Source organism: Ranitomeya imitator, chromosome 7, assembly GCF_032444005.1.
Source record: "Ranitomeya imitator isolate aRanImi1 chromosome 7, aRanImi1.pri, whole genome shotgun sequence".
NCBI classification, from domain to species: Eukaryota; Metazoa; Chordata; class Amphibia; order Anura; family Dendrobatidae; genus Ranitomeya; species Ranitomeya imitator.
This window is the reverse complement of record NC_091288.1, coordinates 205,959,174-205,977,064: the sequence shown is the minus strand read 5'-3', so window position 1 is coordinate 205,977,064 and position 17,891 is coordinate 205,959,174. Positions and strand designations below refer to the sequence as shown.

The 17,891-nt window shown below is 42.3% G+C and overlaps 1 protein-coding gene across 1 annotated transcript in view; it reads left to right on the top strand.

Annotated features, from left to right (window-relative positions):
• LOC138645325 (voltage-dependent calcium channel gamma-3 subunit) overlaps window positions 1-17,891 on the top strand; it is a 66,847-nt gene that overhangs the window by 40,971 nt on the left and 7,985 nt on the right. The gene's annotated exons all lie outside the window — the stretch shown is intronic.

Here is a 17,891-nt window from a genome sequence, read left to right as displayed (position 1 = left end):
CTATCTATCTATCTATCTATCATCTATCTATCTATCTATCTATCTTCTATCTATCTATCATCTATCTATCTATCTATCTATCTATCTATCTATCTATCTATCTATCTATCATCTATCTATCTATTATCTATCTATTATCTATCTATTATCTATCTATCTATCTATCTATCTATCTATCATCTATCTATCTATTATCTATCTATTATCTATCTATCTATCTATCTATCTATCATCTATCTATCTATCTATCTATCTATCTATCTATCTATCTATTATCTATCTATCTATCTATCTATCTATCTATCTATCTATCTATCTATCATCTATCTATCTATCTATCTATCTATCTATCTATCTATCTATCTATCTATTATCTAATAGAGAAAAAAATCCAACCAGCACTCCTAATGTGAACACGTGCAAGCTGCATCATATAGACAAAGAGAAACACAGCAGCACATGTACATGAATCTAGGCCATGTGAAAACACAGACAAATATTCAATATGAATTCTACTTCTCAAAAATATTTAAAAAAAAAAAAAAAATTCCAAAATTTTTTTTTCATAAAACTTACAGTTATAGATGAAATGAAGATTCTTAGCGCATACATTGGCCAATAGGTTTAGCTCTCAGTGACATGTTTTGTCCAGAGTTGTAGGCTGGTGGCCAAGAGTGGCATGTACGGTAGAGTAGGACCCATCAGAGGGAGATCACCTTGCCCTGGTTGATGGGCACACATGAATTGGCCAATTTATGCGCTAAGAATCTTCATTTCATCTATAACTGTATGTTTTATGAAAAAAAAAATTTGAAAATTTTTTTTTGGGAAAAAATATTTTTGAGAAGTAGAATTCATATTGAATATTTGTCTGTGTTTTCACATGGCCTAGATTCATGTACATGTGCTGCTGTGTTTCTCTTTATCTAATCTATTATCTATCTATCTTCTATCTATCTATTTATCTAATCTATCTATCTATTATCTATCTATCTACAGTATTATCTATCTATCTATCTATCTATCTATCTATCTATCTATCTATCTATCTATCTATCTATTATCTATCTATCTATTATCTATCTATCTATCTTTCTATCTATTTATCTATCTATCTATCTATCTATCTATTTATCTAATCTATCTATCTATTATCTATCTATCTACAGTATTATCTATCTATCTATCTATCTATTATCTATCTATCTATCTATTATCTATCTATCTATCTATTTATTTATCTATTATCTATCTATCTATCTATTATCTATCTATCTATTATCTATCATCTATCTATCATCTATTATCTATTTATCTATTATCTATCTATTATTTATCTCTCTATTATCTATCTATCTATTATCTATCTATTTACCGTATCTTGAAAAAGGCTCACACACAGAGCCGAAACGTCGCGCTCAAATGGGCTATTAAAATAGTTTTTTTTGCACTAAGATGATGGTGTGCTGCTTATGTACCCGTGAAGCTTTGCACCCAACTATTGTTGTTATATAGGTGCTGCTCTCTGCTTAATTTTTTCTATCTTTTTATCTATCTATTATCTATCTATCTATTATCTATCTATCATCTATCTATCTACTATCTATTTATTATCTATCTATCTATCTATCTATCTATCTATCTATCTATCTATCTATCTATCTATCTATCTCATAAAGTAAAAAATATAAATACATAAAAATAGAATAGCAATATATATATATATATATATATATATATACAGTGGGGCAAAAAAGTATTTAGTCAGTCAGCAATAGTGCAAGTTCCAGCACTTAAAAAGATGAGAGGCGTCTGTAATTTACATCATAGGTAGACCTCAACTATGGGAGACAAACTGAGAAAAAAAAATCCAGAAAATCACATTGTCTGTTTTTTTTAACATTTTATTTGCATATTATGGTGGAAAATAAGTATTTGGTCAGAAACAAAATTTCATCTCAATACTTTGTAATATATCCTTTGTTGGCAATGACAGAGGTCAAACGTTTTCTGTAAGTCTTCACAAGGTGGCCACACACTGTTGTTGGTATGTTGGCCCATTCCTCCATGCAGATCTCCTCTAGAGCAGTGATGTTTTTGGCTTTTCGCTTGGCAACACGGACTTTCAACTCCCTCCAAAGGTTTTCTATAGGGTTGAGATCTGGAGACTGGCTAGGCCACTCCAGGACCTTGAAATGCTTCTTACGAAGCCACTCCTTCGTTGCCCTGGCGGTGTGCTTTGGATCATTGTCATGTTGAAATACCCAGCCACGTTTCATCTTCAATGCCCTTGCTGATGGAAGGAGGTTTGCACTCAAAATCTCACAATACATGGCCCCATTCATTCTTTCATGTACCTGGATCAGTCGTCCTGGCCCCTTTGCAGAGAAACAGCCCCAAAGCATGATGTTTCCACCACCATGCTTTACAGTAGGTATGGTGTTTGATGGATGCAACTCAGTATTCTTTTTCCTCCAAACACGACAAGTTGTGTTTCTACCAAACAGTTCCAGTTTGGTTTCATCAGACCATAGGACATTCTCCCAAAACTCCTCTGGATCATCCAAATGCTCTCTAGCAAACTTCAGACGGGCCCGGACATGTACTGGCTTAAGCAGTGGGACACGTCTGGCACTGCAGGATCTGAGTCCATGGTGGCGTAGTGTGTTACTTATGGTAGGCCTTGTTACATTGGTCCCAGCTCTCTGCAGTTCATTCACTAGGTCCCCCCGCGTGGTTCTGGGATTTTTGCTCACCGTTCTTGTGATCATTCTGACCCCACGGGGTGGGATTTTGCGTGGAGCCCCAGATCGAGGGAGATTATCAGTGGTCTTGTATGTCTTCCATTTTCTAATTATTGCTCCCACTGTTGATTTCTTCACTCCAAGCTGGTTGGCTATTGCAGATTCAGTCTTCCCAGCCTGGTGCAGGGCTACAATTTTGTTTCTGGTGTCCTTTGACAGCTCTTTGGTCTTCACCATAGTGGAGTTTGGAGTCAGACTGTTTGAGGGTGTGCACAGGTGTCTTTTTATACTGATAACAAGTTTAAACAGGTGCCATTACTACAGGTAATGAGTGGAGGAAAGAGGAGACTCTTAAAGAAGAAGTTACAGGTCTGTGAGAGCCAGAAATCTTGATTGTTTGTTTCTGACCAAATACTTATTTTCCACCATAATATGCAAATAAAATGTTAAAAAAACAGACAATGTGATTTTCTGGATTTTTTTTTCTCAGTTTGTCTCCCATAGTTGAGGTCTACCTATGATGTAAATTACAGACGCCTCTCATCTTTTTAAGTGGTGGAACTTGCACTATTGCTGACTGACTAAATACTTTTTTGCCCCACTGTATATATATATATATATATATAAAACATCATTAAAATACATCTAAATAAAACATACAAAAAATGTAAATAATGAAATATTTAAATAAAATACATTAAAAATATAAATAAAATATATACATTAAAAAATATAGAGAAATAATAAAATATATACCGTACATAAAATAATAGTTAAATAATACAATATATACATAATAAACAAATTAAATAAAATAAAAAATAAATAAATTATATGGTATATTTTATCAATATGTAAAAATAGATAAAACAGAACTGCTGGTTTGTAGGTCACATCCGACTTTAAACATCTGAATGGTCTGCACACAAGGCTATGTTCACACATTGCGTTTTCACTACGTTTTTGCACTTACTCGTTGCTCTCTATAGTTTAAAAAAAAGCTGCAAAAAATAAAATAAAAGAAGTGACAAGCTGCAGATTAAAAAAAAAACAAAAACGCAGCCACTTTGCAAAAAAATCTAAGCAAGTGCATGAGATTTTGGAAATCTCATAGCTTTTGCTGTAAACAGCAGCTTGTTATCTACAGTACATAGAAAAACGCAGCAAACAAAGGGTTGTAAAAGCGCGACGTGTGAACATAGCCTAACTCTGCCGTGGTGTTTTATAATGTTATTGCACAGTCAGCAGATGCATGGAGATCATTCAGTGGCTGCTGTCAGACACAGCCAGACTCCCCCTGGAGAAGGCAGACGCGGTCTATAACTGTCTCTGCCTTCCTGTAATTGCTGCAGATTTTGCCACAATGGATTTTGATGCAGAATTTTATCTTAGTTCATGTTCCCAAGGGTGAAAACGTGGCTTCTTTTCTGCACCAAAATATGTAGACGTTCCGCGTGCACATGTCTGAGCCCCAGAAATGTGAGTTGTATAACGTTCTGATATACTTCAGATACGCCAGGTGCCCCGATCTTTAGGTTTCTCCTCTGTTCCCCAGATTGGCAGTGCCACTTCTACTCTTGTGTTTGACAGAGGAGAGAGTTACCTGTCGGTAGTCACATGGCCCGAGCTTTCCATGGAGGGGGCTGGCTGATTGGTTCATTTCAATAACTAATTCCCCTTCTCAATCTGTTAATCATATCTGACAAAGAAGGGGTATGGCTTGGCTATTGAAAGCAGCAGCCAGCCCCCCTCTCTGTCTATGAACCAGAGGTATTAAATAAGGGGGTTGGCTTAGCTCTTGAAATGCACAGTTGGCAAGCCCCTCATTTCAATAACTAAATCCCCTACTCAGTCTATTAATAATCTGTTACAAAGAAGGGGTCTGGCTTGGCTATTGAAATCAGCAGCCTGCCTCCTTCTCTATCTATGAACCAATGGTATTGGATAAGGGTGTTGGCTTAAGTCTTGAAATGAGCAGTCGGCAAGTTCAACCAGAAGTGATGAAGAAGGGGACTGGCTTTGCTATTGAAAGGAGCAATCAGTCAGTCACCATCTCTTTCTATGAACTATAGTAGTGGTATCAAAGAGGAGGTTGGCTTAGTTATTGAAATAAATGGTGGGCAAGCCCCCTTTTCTGTCTATGAGTCAGCAGTGATGAAGAAGGGGGCTGGCTTGGCTATTGAAATAAAGTGATAAATGAAACAACCATATGTATAATCGCAGTGTAAATAAGAATGTAACACTTCAGAATATCACGAAATGAGCGGTGACTTCTCGTTCAGGTTTCCGCATCACAGCCCTGGCGTACCATCATGACGCCCACGTACGTCCCATGGCTGCCCGCCTTCCCCGATGTCTTCTCCACAAGAGCACATTAACACGTCTTTGGGGACGAGGCAGGCTGCGTGAGGCTTGCGAACACGCGTGACCTCCTGTCACATCAGTGTGAGATTTCCACAACGCTGGCGTATTAAAGCAAAGCTCCATGTTTCAGAACTGTGACCTTTAAATGATTCAGCCACATTAGAGGATTTAAAATAAAATAACCCCGGGGCGACCGACGCTGTAAAGTCCCGCTATATCACCGCCGAGAGAGAGCCGGGTTATGGTGAGCACTTAGTAATATATTGTTAACCCCGCGGTTGGCACAGTGCTGGTAGCGGAGCAAAGAGATAAAATCCGTACATGTATATATACAGCCGCCATATGCTATCCCTACTATAGGTACCACCGCCATATGGTGTGCTGCCATATAAAGCACAAATACTCCCAACATGCTGTGCTTAAAGGGTTATTCCCACAGGGTCGATCATCGCTGGGGTTCAACCACTTCCTAACGATAAGTCGTCACTTTATGAGTTAGGACCACCCCTTTAAGGGTCTACGAAGCCTAAAGATGATACCTGGTGCAGAAAATCTCTGTCCTTATGCCCTGATTAGGCAAATAGGGGTCCTAGGGGCAGGGTCCTCTGCATTTATTTAGGGGTCTGGTCTGGGGTCCATTATTAAGGGCGTTAGGACTGAGACCCTCTTATTGTTCTAGGTCTGTATTTTTGTAGGGGGTCCGTTCCTTGGTCTGTCTTTGTTTATTGTCTGAGGTTTGTATTTATTTAGGGGTCTGACATAGGGTCTGCTATTTAGGGGGTCTGGTCTGAAATCTGTATTTATTTTCTGGTGTCTGTATTTATTTAGGGGGTCTGGCCTGGGGTCTGTCAGTTAGGGAGTCTGGTATGAAGTATGTATTTATTTATTTATTTTCTGGGGTCTGTATTTATTTAGGGGGTCTGACCTGGGGTCTGTTATTGAGGGGGTCTGGTTTTAGGTCTTTATTTGATTTTGGACTGGGGTCTGTTTTTACTTATGTGGCCAGTTCCAGGGTCTGTATTTGTTTATTGTCTGGGCGGGGGTCTGTATTTATTAATGGGTCTGATCCAGGGTCTGTTTTTATTTAGGGGGTCTGTATTTGTTTATTGTTTGGTCTGGGGTCTCTATTTAATTAGAGGGGTCTGGTCTGGGGTCTGTATTTATTTGTGGGGTCCTACCTGGGGGTGTTATTAAGGGGTTTGGCCTGGAGTCTGTTCTTTAGGGGGTCTGGCCTGGGGTCTGTTATTTAGGGTGTCAGGTCTGATGTCCTCTTATTGTCTGGTCCTGGGTCTGTATTTATTTATGGGGTCTTGCAGGGGGTCTGTCATTTAAGGGGATCTGGCCTTGGGTTTGTTATTTAAGGGGTCTGTTATTTAGGGTGCCTGTTCTTTAGGGGGTCTGTTATTTAGGGCGTCAGGTCTGATGTCCTCTTATTGTCTGGTCCTGGGTCTGTATTTATTTATGGGGTCTTGCCTGGGGTTTGTCATTTAGGGGCATCTGGCCCAGGGTCTGTTATTTTGGGCATCAGGTCTGATGTCCTCTTATTGTCTGGTCGTGGGTCTGTATTTATTTATTGGGTCTTGCAGGGGGTCTTTCATTTAGGGGGATCTGGCCTTGGGTCTGTTATTTAAGGGGTCTGTTATTTAGGGTGTCTGTTCTTTAGGGGGTCTGTTATTTAGGGCGTCAGGTCTGATGTCCTCTTATTGTCTGGTCCTGGGTCTGCATTTCTTTATGGGGGTCTTGTTGAGGGTGTCATTTAGGGGGTCTGACCCGGGGTCTGTTATTTACGGCGTCAGGTCTGATGTCCTCTTATTGTCTGGTCCTGCGTCTGCATTTCTTTATGGGGTCTTGCAGGGGGTCTGTCATTTAGGGGGATCTGGCCTGGGGTCTGTTATTTTGGGTGTCAGGTCTGATGTCCTCTTATTGTCTGGTCCTGGGTCTGCATTTCTTTATGGGGGTCTTGTTGAGGGTGTCATTTAGGGGGATCTGGCCTTGGGTCTGTTATTTAGGGTGTGTGTTCTTTAGGGGGTCTGGCCTGGGGTCTGTCTTTATTTGGGGGCGTGATGAATTCGGTCATAGGCACAACTTGTGACCCAGGTGGATACACATGGGTGGCTGATATGTTCCACAGTGTTGTGGCCACTATGGCACATGGTGGCATTTCTGGGCTGGATTGGTTGAGCCTGGCTGAGCGGGCCGTCGCGTCGCCCCCCAGTCGTCTCCCCTCGTGTGTACAGCTGTCGGTCTGTTTGTAGTTTGTGTGTAAGAAAGATGCACATGAGTGTTCCCTAATACGTCGTGCCATGGTTGCTATGGAAACTGGCGGTCGTTATCGATGCAGCGTTACCTCCCCGCACTCTGACAGACTCAGCATATTTTAATTAATATTGTGATCTTTCCTCTCCGCCGGGCTGTTACCTGTCTCCTCTTAAATACTCGCCTGCGCGCTCTTTCATGTCGTGTTCAGCGCTCTCGCTGACTGACAGAAAGGAGCGGACCCCGGGCATTGTATTCTAACAATGGTCGGAGTAGGAGAGTGGAGACGGCGCTCTCTGTACCGTCTCATACGGGATGAACCCAATTATACACAGTACAATGCCCCTCAGCGCTCGTCTCCGCCATCACTAACAAACACGACTCTGTGCCCTCCGCGTGTCACCGTCTCCACCAGCTGACTGACTCTTCAAAGCGGCACCCATTTACTCCCAATGGAGAGCGCGATTGTCATATGGCGGCCATATTGGTTGTCGCTCAAGTTTACCATGATCCTGGGCAGAACATCGGGCCTAGAAAATGTTATCTGCTATTATGGCGGCCATATTGGTTGTCACATCATAATCAGCAAACCAGTCATAGAAATTTCTAGTCAATGGCCTCAAAAAGCAGAGAGAGCTCCTCCAGAGCTGCAGTATGGACAATTCTCTCTCTCTGGCACTGGTTATGGGGGCACTTTGGCTGGTACTGGCATGTTGCTGAAGGGGGGCAGGGACGGCTGCTGTGGCCCAGAACGGAGTTCCCTTTGCCCTGAAACCCCTCGTCTAAACAGGAATCAGAGTTGAGTGTGATGTGCTGTGGGGGGCTTTCTTTACTCACTTGTAGTTTGGGTGTCCTTGTTACCTCCCCGTCCATGGGACCGGATACAGCTACAGACATAACAGGAGACTTTAGGTCCAGTTCAACAGGTTCAGGCTTACTGTGCAATTCGGATACAATCGGTTGTGGAGCACAGGGTGAGACAGAATCCCCTCCAGATCATGGTCCCTTTGTCCAGTGTACTATCAGTCCTACACTCCATTCTGCCCGACCTGTCCATGCCTCAACAGCTTCTGTTGCTACCAGGGGCCTTTTATCTGGCACAACATCTTCCCTGAGGCCCACCATCCTTCCCTTTCGCTGAGACCAGGCCAACATCTTCCTCACAGGGGAGACTGAGTTATGTTACTCAATACATGTCACCTTGTGATGGTCTTTGGTAAGGGAGGGGGCCTCAAACTGTCCCTGGAACTGGGACCCTAACTATCCCTGCCCCTAGGGTACTCTTGAAGGTAGAGAGGCCTGAGTCTCCGACCTTACTATGCTCCTGTTAAACTATGATCTGTTCCCTCCCCCACCCCAAGACGCATGGAACAGAAATGTAATGTAAACTGGTCACAAAGACAAAACAGGGAAAACAGAAAATCCCTATCATACAAAAGCACTAACCAACAATAGGGAGGAAGATAGGGACAGGGAGGAATAAACTACATGGGAACTGCAGTAAACCACAGAACACTTCCAAAACAACTCTACTCCAAGCACTGAGCTTTAACACATAGCACAGGAAGATAAATCTTTCACCGGCAGGGACAAGAAGGTCGGGTCAGTTTATATAGGAAGAGGTAATGACCAGATCAGAAGCAGCTGAAACGGAGCTGCATGTTTCTGACCAGCAAAGAAAGGGTCGTTAATCTCTTCAGCACCAGAATAAACTAAATTCATTTAATATCACACCATGTATAAAAAAGACCTGCGATTCATTACCCGACATGACCGTCTAACTCCAGGTCTTCCAGGGGGACATGATATCCTCGTGACAATACCGTTTTCAGGCCCTAGGCCCAAGACTGCCCCGGCATCCTCATGAAGCTTAAGATGTGTCGTCATACTGTTTGAAGACTTGCTGCATCCGCTTTCTTGGAACCTGTAGAACGCTGTCACTAGCTAGCACTTCCTTTACACTCCATTAATAAGGCATTGAATAAATCCCAATGGCGCCTCCTAGGGGCAGGTGTCTTTTAACCCTCCGTCACATACAATATTCGGACTAACGAGTTCACATAAAATGTGCCTGTCAGGCGCCTGCTGGAAAAATACCTATAATATCTAATGTTTGCAATTTCAGTGCTCTAAAAGTGATCAGTGACCTTCATAGGGATGTAATAAAAGAGACTACACATAATCAGTTGCAAAAAAAACATTTACTTAACATAAAACTAATAACTATGAAATACAAACTTTTCAAAACTCCCGCCAAATAGTCCCCAGTTCGACTCTCTCAAAAAAATGTACAAAGAAAATTTTTGAACACAAACTTAATTTTAAGGTACCTTAAGTACTATTAAAAACATATTCAATCAGAAGTAGATGCTGAGGTTTCCCCAGAAAAGTCACACTTGCAGAGCAAATAGCAAGAATTACACACCATTTTTGCATGTGTCAGGCAAATTGCTTTATGACATTTGAGACATTCATAATTTGAAAGCCTTCTGGTTCTGCTTTCCGTTTGGCAGGTAGTGCATCTCCTTCTTTTGTGAGGTGGTGCAGATGGTGACTTTTCACCATCATCTTCTGGGCGGAACCTTTTGAGCTGAACTTGAAGGCGAGAGGGGATACCGATTGTTTTCACGCTTCTCCTGCGTAGCTCTCCAATTACTAGTTCATGGGCCAATTTTTTCAGATACAATCGTCTACGGAGTGGTTCAAGCTTGTTTTCAAGATAAATTACTTGTGAATTTATACCACCCAAATTCAACATAGCAAAAAATATGACCATTGGCCAGCGTTTGATGTTTCTGCTGACGTTGAAAGTGGAGCACATCTGATCTGCTGTATCCACACCCCCTTTAGTGGCATTGTAAAATGTAATTATCTCCGTTTTTTTTTCTGCCCCAGTCCCAGGATCGATGGCAGCATCATCATGAAGTGTTGATAGAAGAAGTACGATTTTTTTGGCATGTGGTACATAGGAAACTAAAGCCTTTCCATTATGGAATGCAAACATACTGCTGTACTGTTGTCTCTCTTTCACACTTACAAACTGTGGCGGCAATTCCCTTTTGTTTTTTCTTACAGTTCCCACATATGACAGCTTCTGAATTTTCAGATAATCAATCAGATCACAACTTGTAAACCAATTGTCAGCTGTAATATTGCGACCCGATCCAAATAAGGGTTCAGCCAGTCTTTTTACAACATCAATGGGTTTGTTGCTCACACAGTAAGGACCTTCTGGTTGTTTTCCTGCATAAACTTCCAGGTTGTAAGTGTAGGTCTTACTGGCATCAACAAGGGCATACATTTTTATTCCATATTTGTTTGGCTTTGATGGAATATATTGACGAAAGGCACATCTACCACGAAAACCAGGGAGCATTTCGTCAATAGTGAGATTCTCTCCAGGGTAATAACTTTGTTTACAGTTTACAACAAATCTCTGAAATATATCACGAATTGGAGCAAGTCGGTCATGTGTTTTGCGTTCGGTTCGGGTAGTTCTGTCGTCAAACCGAAGGCAACGAATTAGAATCTTGAATCTGTTTATGGACATAACAAGGCTAAATTTTTCAACTCCATCCCCATCTTTACCCCAAAGTTCCTCCAAACTTTGTCTATTTGCCCTATAAGCTCCTGCAAGGTACAGTAATCCAAAAAAAGCACGCAGTTCTATTTCATCTGTGGGCTTGATGGTTCTGTTGCAGATGTACTTGTCCTTTATAATGTCTATATATTGGTTGGTATATGTGACAATAGAGTCCAGAATGTCATCTGTAAATATACTGTTCCAGCATTCAACTGCAGTTTTTGCATTACGTGCAGTTCCTATTACTGCAGGAAGGTGAGTAATAATGTTTAAAAGTTCCCTACGTTTTTTCTGGAATGGCTTCTTGTTCCATTTAGTATTTTTATCTTTTCCAATATAATATGATCCAACTTCTTCATCCTCACCACTGTCACCATCTTGCTCTGTTTCAGAATCCAGGACACATTCTTCCACCTCATCATGAGAATCAATCTCACTTTCCTCTCCTAAATCCTCATTCAGTGTGAGGTCTCTATCATCTAACAGCATGTTTGTTACTTCCTCAACATCAAGTTGTTTGGATAAATTGTACATTTTCCTCTCCATTTCAGCAGATAATCTGAAGCAAGAGAAGGAATATGTTAGGGAACTACTGTATATGCCTGAGCAGCACACTTTCTTTTATAAAATCTCCTTTATTTCTATGAAATATCCTCACATTTTGTGCTATACATTCATAAAACAAATGTTTTTATTGTGATGAATAAAAACATAAAATACCAACCTTACTGAATGTGACGTATTCACATACAATGAGCCTGAGAGATCTGTGCAGCTATATCCTCTCCCCTGAAGCTCTGAAATCCAACTGTGATATCAGGTTTCACAGACCTTCAAGAGACAGGAGACTACCTGGAGGGAGGGGGTTTCCTCACAATCTGGTGAGGAAGGAGAAATGAAAGTAAAAGAGAAGCGCCTGTCAGATCAGTTGTATGTGACGGAGGGTTAATCTACTAAAGTTGCCTAGTGAATTGCCATGGCTGAGGCAGTCTGTGGTCCCTCGTCCTAAGATGTAAGATGAGTGACTACCATCCCAATGACTGGTGGCTCCGACATGAGTTAGTCCATGGACTGGAGTGGCCATCAATCACATGTAATTAGGAATAGTCTCATTGACTCTCTCTTCCTATGCCATACATCACAAGCTCGCTGAGACCTGCTCCGTCTCCTATCTACCTTTCCGCACTGAGGGCACAATTAGAGGGGAGATGAGAGGGCCCGATCCTGCGTGACATGCCTCTCGGAACTACAGAAGCTTCTTCAGTCCAAGTAATAGGTTGCGGAGATGTGAGGCAGCCCCGATCTGTGACATATGCCACTTATATTGGCGGCAGAGCTAGTTAGCTGGTGGCGGAAAGTCTCCTGGGAAGGTGAAGCTGGTGTCTGATTCCATCACTGACACCGGTGACTGAGAAGATGGCAGTGATGATGTATGTACGAGACCGTAAAGCACAATACAGATAGATGGACGGACAGACAGATACTGTAAGAGGTGAAAACGAGAGCGGGAGAAAGAAAGGAAGAGATGACAGATGAATGGACGGGTGGATAGGTACAGACATGAAATAGAGATTGTATAAATATTGGATTGATATCCTGCATACAGCAATGATAAATACATATGATATACCGTATATATTTATATAAACACTGAATACAGTATATAGATGGGCTAATTAAAATTTGTTGTTTCATCATCTGACTTTGGAGCGCTGACCCCATTTTTTTTTTAGAAATTTCTATATGTAACAGGTTTTTGCACCCATCTTTGCATGGAAAAGTGCGGCTTTTATTTTCCTGTCTCTATACAAAAAGATCTGCAGGAAGTGGACACTGTGACCCTGGAGGTCCCCTTCAACTCTAATATTCTATCTACCTATTATCTATCTATCTACCTATCTATCTACCTATCTATCTATCTATAGATAGATAGATACTGATATAGATAGATAAATAGATAGATAGAGGACAGACTTATTGTCACAACTCTGTTGTCGGTTGTCCCAGGACCAAGGGCTCCTTCCTTGTCCCTAATGCTAGGGGCACCCTAGCTCACCCTGTTCCCCGGATTACTTCTGATGGTGAAGATGCCGGGGCCACGTACCTTGCCCTAGCTCCTGAATTCGCCCTCAGTCTGTATCCTTCCCCCACCCAGGGAAGAGAGGAGTAGTAGAGTATCGGAATACACCAACCAGACTAACACGGTAATACAAACAGGGATCACAAAATACCAATCATACAAATATACACACACATCTAACAGAGGAATGCATCGGGCAGTTGAGGATGGGGTTAAACCAAAGTAGGAGAAGAAAGGGAATTATCACACACTCATAACATGGCAGCAGTCACAGATAAATTCACCAAAGCCTTCTCTTATAAAAATCAACAACAACCTCCAGCCATGCCGCACAAGCTAACTCTGACAATGAGTGCTAGCCTGGGCCCAGATTATACAGGAGATGGGAGTGGGCAGCAGTGCACAGCTGAGAACCTTAGATCCAGGAGCTCTCAACTGAGCAGAATAACCCCTGCACTGCCAAATGAAACTTACACCGTTTAATAAGAAGGCGAAGTGCTTCTAATCAGTTCACTTAGCTATTATCTGTGTGGACACAGACCATAATTCCACAACAGATGTGAGCAGCAGATATCAGCGGCCGCACAAGGTAAACTTTTCCTCTTAATCCTACAAAAAAGTGGGGACTCAGACATCCTGCTGGGCTCGTGATGTTTGCCCTTCCCTCGGGCAAAGAATCGATTTTCCTCTCTTCCTGCCTCATTCACAATGGAAGGTGCCCACATCTGCTCTAATACTGGGGCATTGATGTTTTATTAACCATTCCCATCCCGGTAGTGTGGAATTACTTCTGTGGCGTTTTTCGGGGAGTGGACTATTACTAAGGAGTCTTCATGGCTTTGCATTATTTAGTAATGTTGTGTTCTTTTGCAAATATGTTGTGGAAATTGTACTCCAATCACATCCAAAGCAGCATTCATTCTTGGACTCTCAGGTTGCTTGACCTTACATGAAATTGTGGCTCAGTTTAGTAGCAGTTGGTAATCTCCAAAACCCAGTATGTCCTTTGCCGTAATGTGTGAAAATCAACAAAGTGTTGGCAGAGAGCAGAATTTTGATTCCAGCTCTGAATGTTACTAGCAGACAACATATGGTGGATGTCAGTTATTGTGTCCTTAGCGTGTCATTTACTGTGTGTTTCTCTTCTGAGGATACATTGGGAGGGCAAAGCATAACATTGGCACAACGCTGCCTGCACTGAATGTGAGATCAGGGATTTATGATACTGTTACACCTCAAGCTCCACTTCAATGCCAAAGACTTCTCCCGTGCTGCACCTGTGCTATGGAATACTTTACCTGCTACCTATCTGCCGCCTCCAGTCCATGATCTATATCGGCAGGTGTGGAGAAAATGCTGCAGAGTAAGAATTCTTTAAAAAATAGAAAAGTAAAGTTTATTTTTAGGAGTTGAACAAATGCAAAATGAATGAACAAAAGAGAAATCTAAATCAGATCAATATTTGCTGTGGCCGGCATTTACCTTCATCGCTTCTCCTCATCACTTGTACACAGTTTATGAAGGATCTTGGCAGGAGGTTGTTCCAAACATCTTGGAGAACTGACCCCACATCTTCTGTGTATGCGGCTTGTGCGGATCCTTCTGTGTCTTCATGTGATCCCAGACCGGATGATGTGAGATCAGGACTCTGTGGGGCCGGATCACCAATCTGTGTCGCCCGATCATCACTCTGTGGGACCGGATCATCACTCTGTGGGGCTGGATTATCACTCTGTGGAGCCGGATTATTTTTCTGTGGGTCCGGATCACCACTCTGTGGGTCCGGATCACCACTCTGTGGGTCCGGATCACCACTCTGTGGGTCCGGATCACCACTCTGTGGGTCCGGATCACCACTCTGTGGGTCCGGATCACCACTCTCTTTGGCCCGGATCATCGCTCTGTGGGGCCGGATCATCACTCTGTCAGTCCGGATCACCACTCTGTGTAGCCGGATCATCACTCTGTGGGGCCGGATCATCACTCTGTGGGGCCGGATCATCACTCTGTGGGGCAAGATAATCACTCTGTGGGGCTGGATCACCACTCTGTAGGCCCGGATCACCAATCTGTGGGCCCGGATCATCACTCTGTGGGCCCGGATCATCACTCTGTGGGGCCAGATCATCACACTGTGGGGCTGGATCACCACTCCGTAGGCCCGGATCACCACTCTGTGGGCCCGGATCATCCCTCTGTGGGCCCGGATCATCACTCTGTGGGCCAGAATAATCACATCCAAGACTCTTTGCTCTTCCTTATGCTGAACATAGTTCTTCGGAGTCCTCACATCTGTCTGGGATTACCCGGAGAAACAGTAGGATCCGCGCAAGACTCATACACTGAAGATCTGGGATCTGTTCTCCAAGATGTTTGGAAAAACCTCCCACAGTGTAGAAGTGACAAGAACTGATGAAATTAAATATATTTATGATTTAGATTTCTCTTTTCCTCATTCACTGTGCACCTTGTGAACTGAAAAAAATAAACTATTAGCACTTCTATTTGTGAAAGCTTCTTACTTTGCAGCATTTTCTCACCTGCGTAAAACTTTTCCACAATACTCTATATGTATATACATCTATATATATAATTGTCTAAGGGTTTTTCTGTCTGTCTGTCTGTCCTGGAAATCCCGCGTCTCTGATTGGTCGAGGCCGCCAGGCCGCGAATTCTGGAATCATCATTGTCCTCCACTGCTGTCAAGTGCCGCCATTGTGTTGTCTAAGGGTCTAATTGTCTGTCTGTCTCGGATATCAGCCAATCAGCGATATTAGTACGGGATTTAAACACCACTGACAGCGCAACATACATACATACATACATATTCTAGAATACCCGAAGCTTTTGAATCGGGCCAACATCTAGTACATTATAAATATATACTCAACTTTGAAATTTAAGCACATCACAGGATAAGTAGACATGTTAATGATATGCAAATGATTTTTAAAAAATGGAAACCGGTATGATGATCCCTCGTGAAGGCCTCGTTATGGCCACGTGGTCTCGTTAGAGTCTAAGAATGGCATCAATTTTGTACTATAAGTGAAATTAGAAGTCATGGACCGAGCCTAATGTGTCATATAGTGTCTACACGCACCATCAGATGTTTGCATGAATTGGGCTACGAGGCGACATCCAGATACAGGTCCTCAATTGACCTCTCGCCATAGCTCTTAAATGTTACCATGGTTCAGAGCGAGACAATGGAGGTTTGTCATCTTCGGTCATGAGTCCCGCTTTTGTTTTGGACGCAATGATAGCCAGAAATTGGTTTGGGTTCCACGTGAGCAACTCCATGGAGAAGTCTTTTACAAGCGAATGTCAAAAGTCCTAAAAGCTGTTTTTCAATATTTATATACATAAAAGACCTCGGTGTCTCCCATGCATGGTCCTCACGGCTGAATGCCTACAGAGTTGAGCTTCATGGATTAATTTGAAGTCTTGAAGAAATTCTATATCCAGAGAAATAGAAGCTGCAGAGTGAAGTATTGGAGATGAAAAGAGAGAAGATGAATTTGGGCAGGCACACAGGAATTAGGAGAGGACCAGGGAAAAACCAGGCTAATGCAGTTTGCTAGCTAATACACTAGAGACATACGATTGGATCCGCAGGGGCCTGGCTGAGGATCTGCATGGGCGTGGCTGGTGAGGAGCAACTGGAGCCTGTGTCCCATGTGCCAAGGGGCAAACAAGCCCTTTTCCTTCGCCAGGGTATTTAGATGACTAGGAAAACAAATTAAATTACAAAAAAGGAAAATGGGCTGATGCAATAGTTTGGGCTCCCTGCATGTTTATTATCTAGTAGCGCCCCATTTTGAAAGTATCACAGCTTGTAAACGCTTTTTGTAGCCTGGACAAGAGTCTTTCAATTCTTGTTTGAGGGATTTTCATCCATTCTTCCTTGGAGAATTCTTCCCGTTCTGTGAGATTCCTGGGTCATCTTGCATCCTCCATTTTGAGGTCCAGCCACGGATTTTCAATGATGTTCAGATCAGGGGACTGTGAGGGCCATTGTAAAACCTTCAGCTTGTGCCTTTTGAGGTCGTCTACTGTGGATTGTGACGTGTGTTTAGGATCATTATTAGAGATGAGCGAATATACTCGTTATTCGAGATTTCCCGAGCACACTCGGGTGACCTCCGAGTATTTTTTATTGCTCGGAGATTTCGTTTTCATCGCCGCAGCTGAATGATTTACATCTGTTAGCCAGCATAAGTACATGTGGGGATTCCCTAGCAACGAGGCAACCCCCACATGTACTTATGCTGGCTAACAGATGTAAATCGTTCAGCTGCGGCAAGAAAAACTAAATCTCCGAGCAATAAAAAATACTCGGAGGTCACCCGAGCGAAATCTCGAGTAACGAGTATATTCGCTCATCACTAATCATTATCCATTTGTAGAATCCATCCTCTTTTCACCTTCAGCTTTCTAACAGATGATGCTGTTATGTTTGCATCAAGAATTTGTTGAAATTTCATTGATTCCATTCACTGTCCATAGACACCCATACAGCATAGAAGGCACCAAGTCTGAGATGTGCCAAGATCTCAGATTTTCTTCTACTCCACTTCCATGATTGTTTCTTTATACACATGGCCAGGTGGACCATAATCTGTCATAGTCTGGACGTGGTAGGACAAGGAGAGTCCCTGAGATCAGTGCATCACTAGGCCCCGAGATTTTGTAAACTCTTACACGCATATATTAGATCAATAATATTTCAGAAAATTTGGTCTCCTTGATTCTATATTGGCTAAAAGAAAACTCTAGTTGTCCTATATACAAAAGACACTAGAAATAAGTAATGTAAAATAATCCCGGCTCCTCAAGGCTTAACTGCTCCTGACCCGGGCTG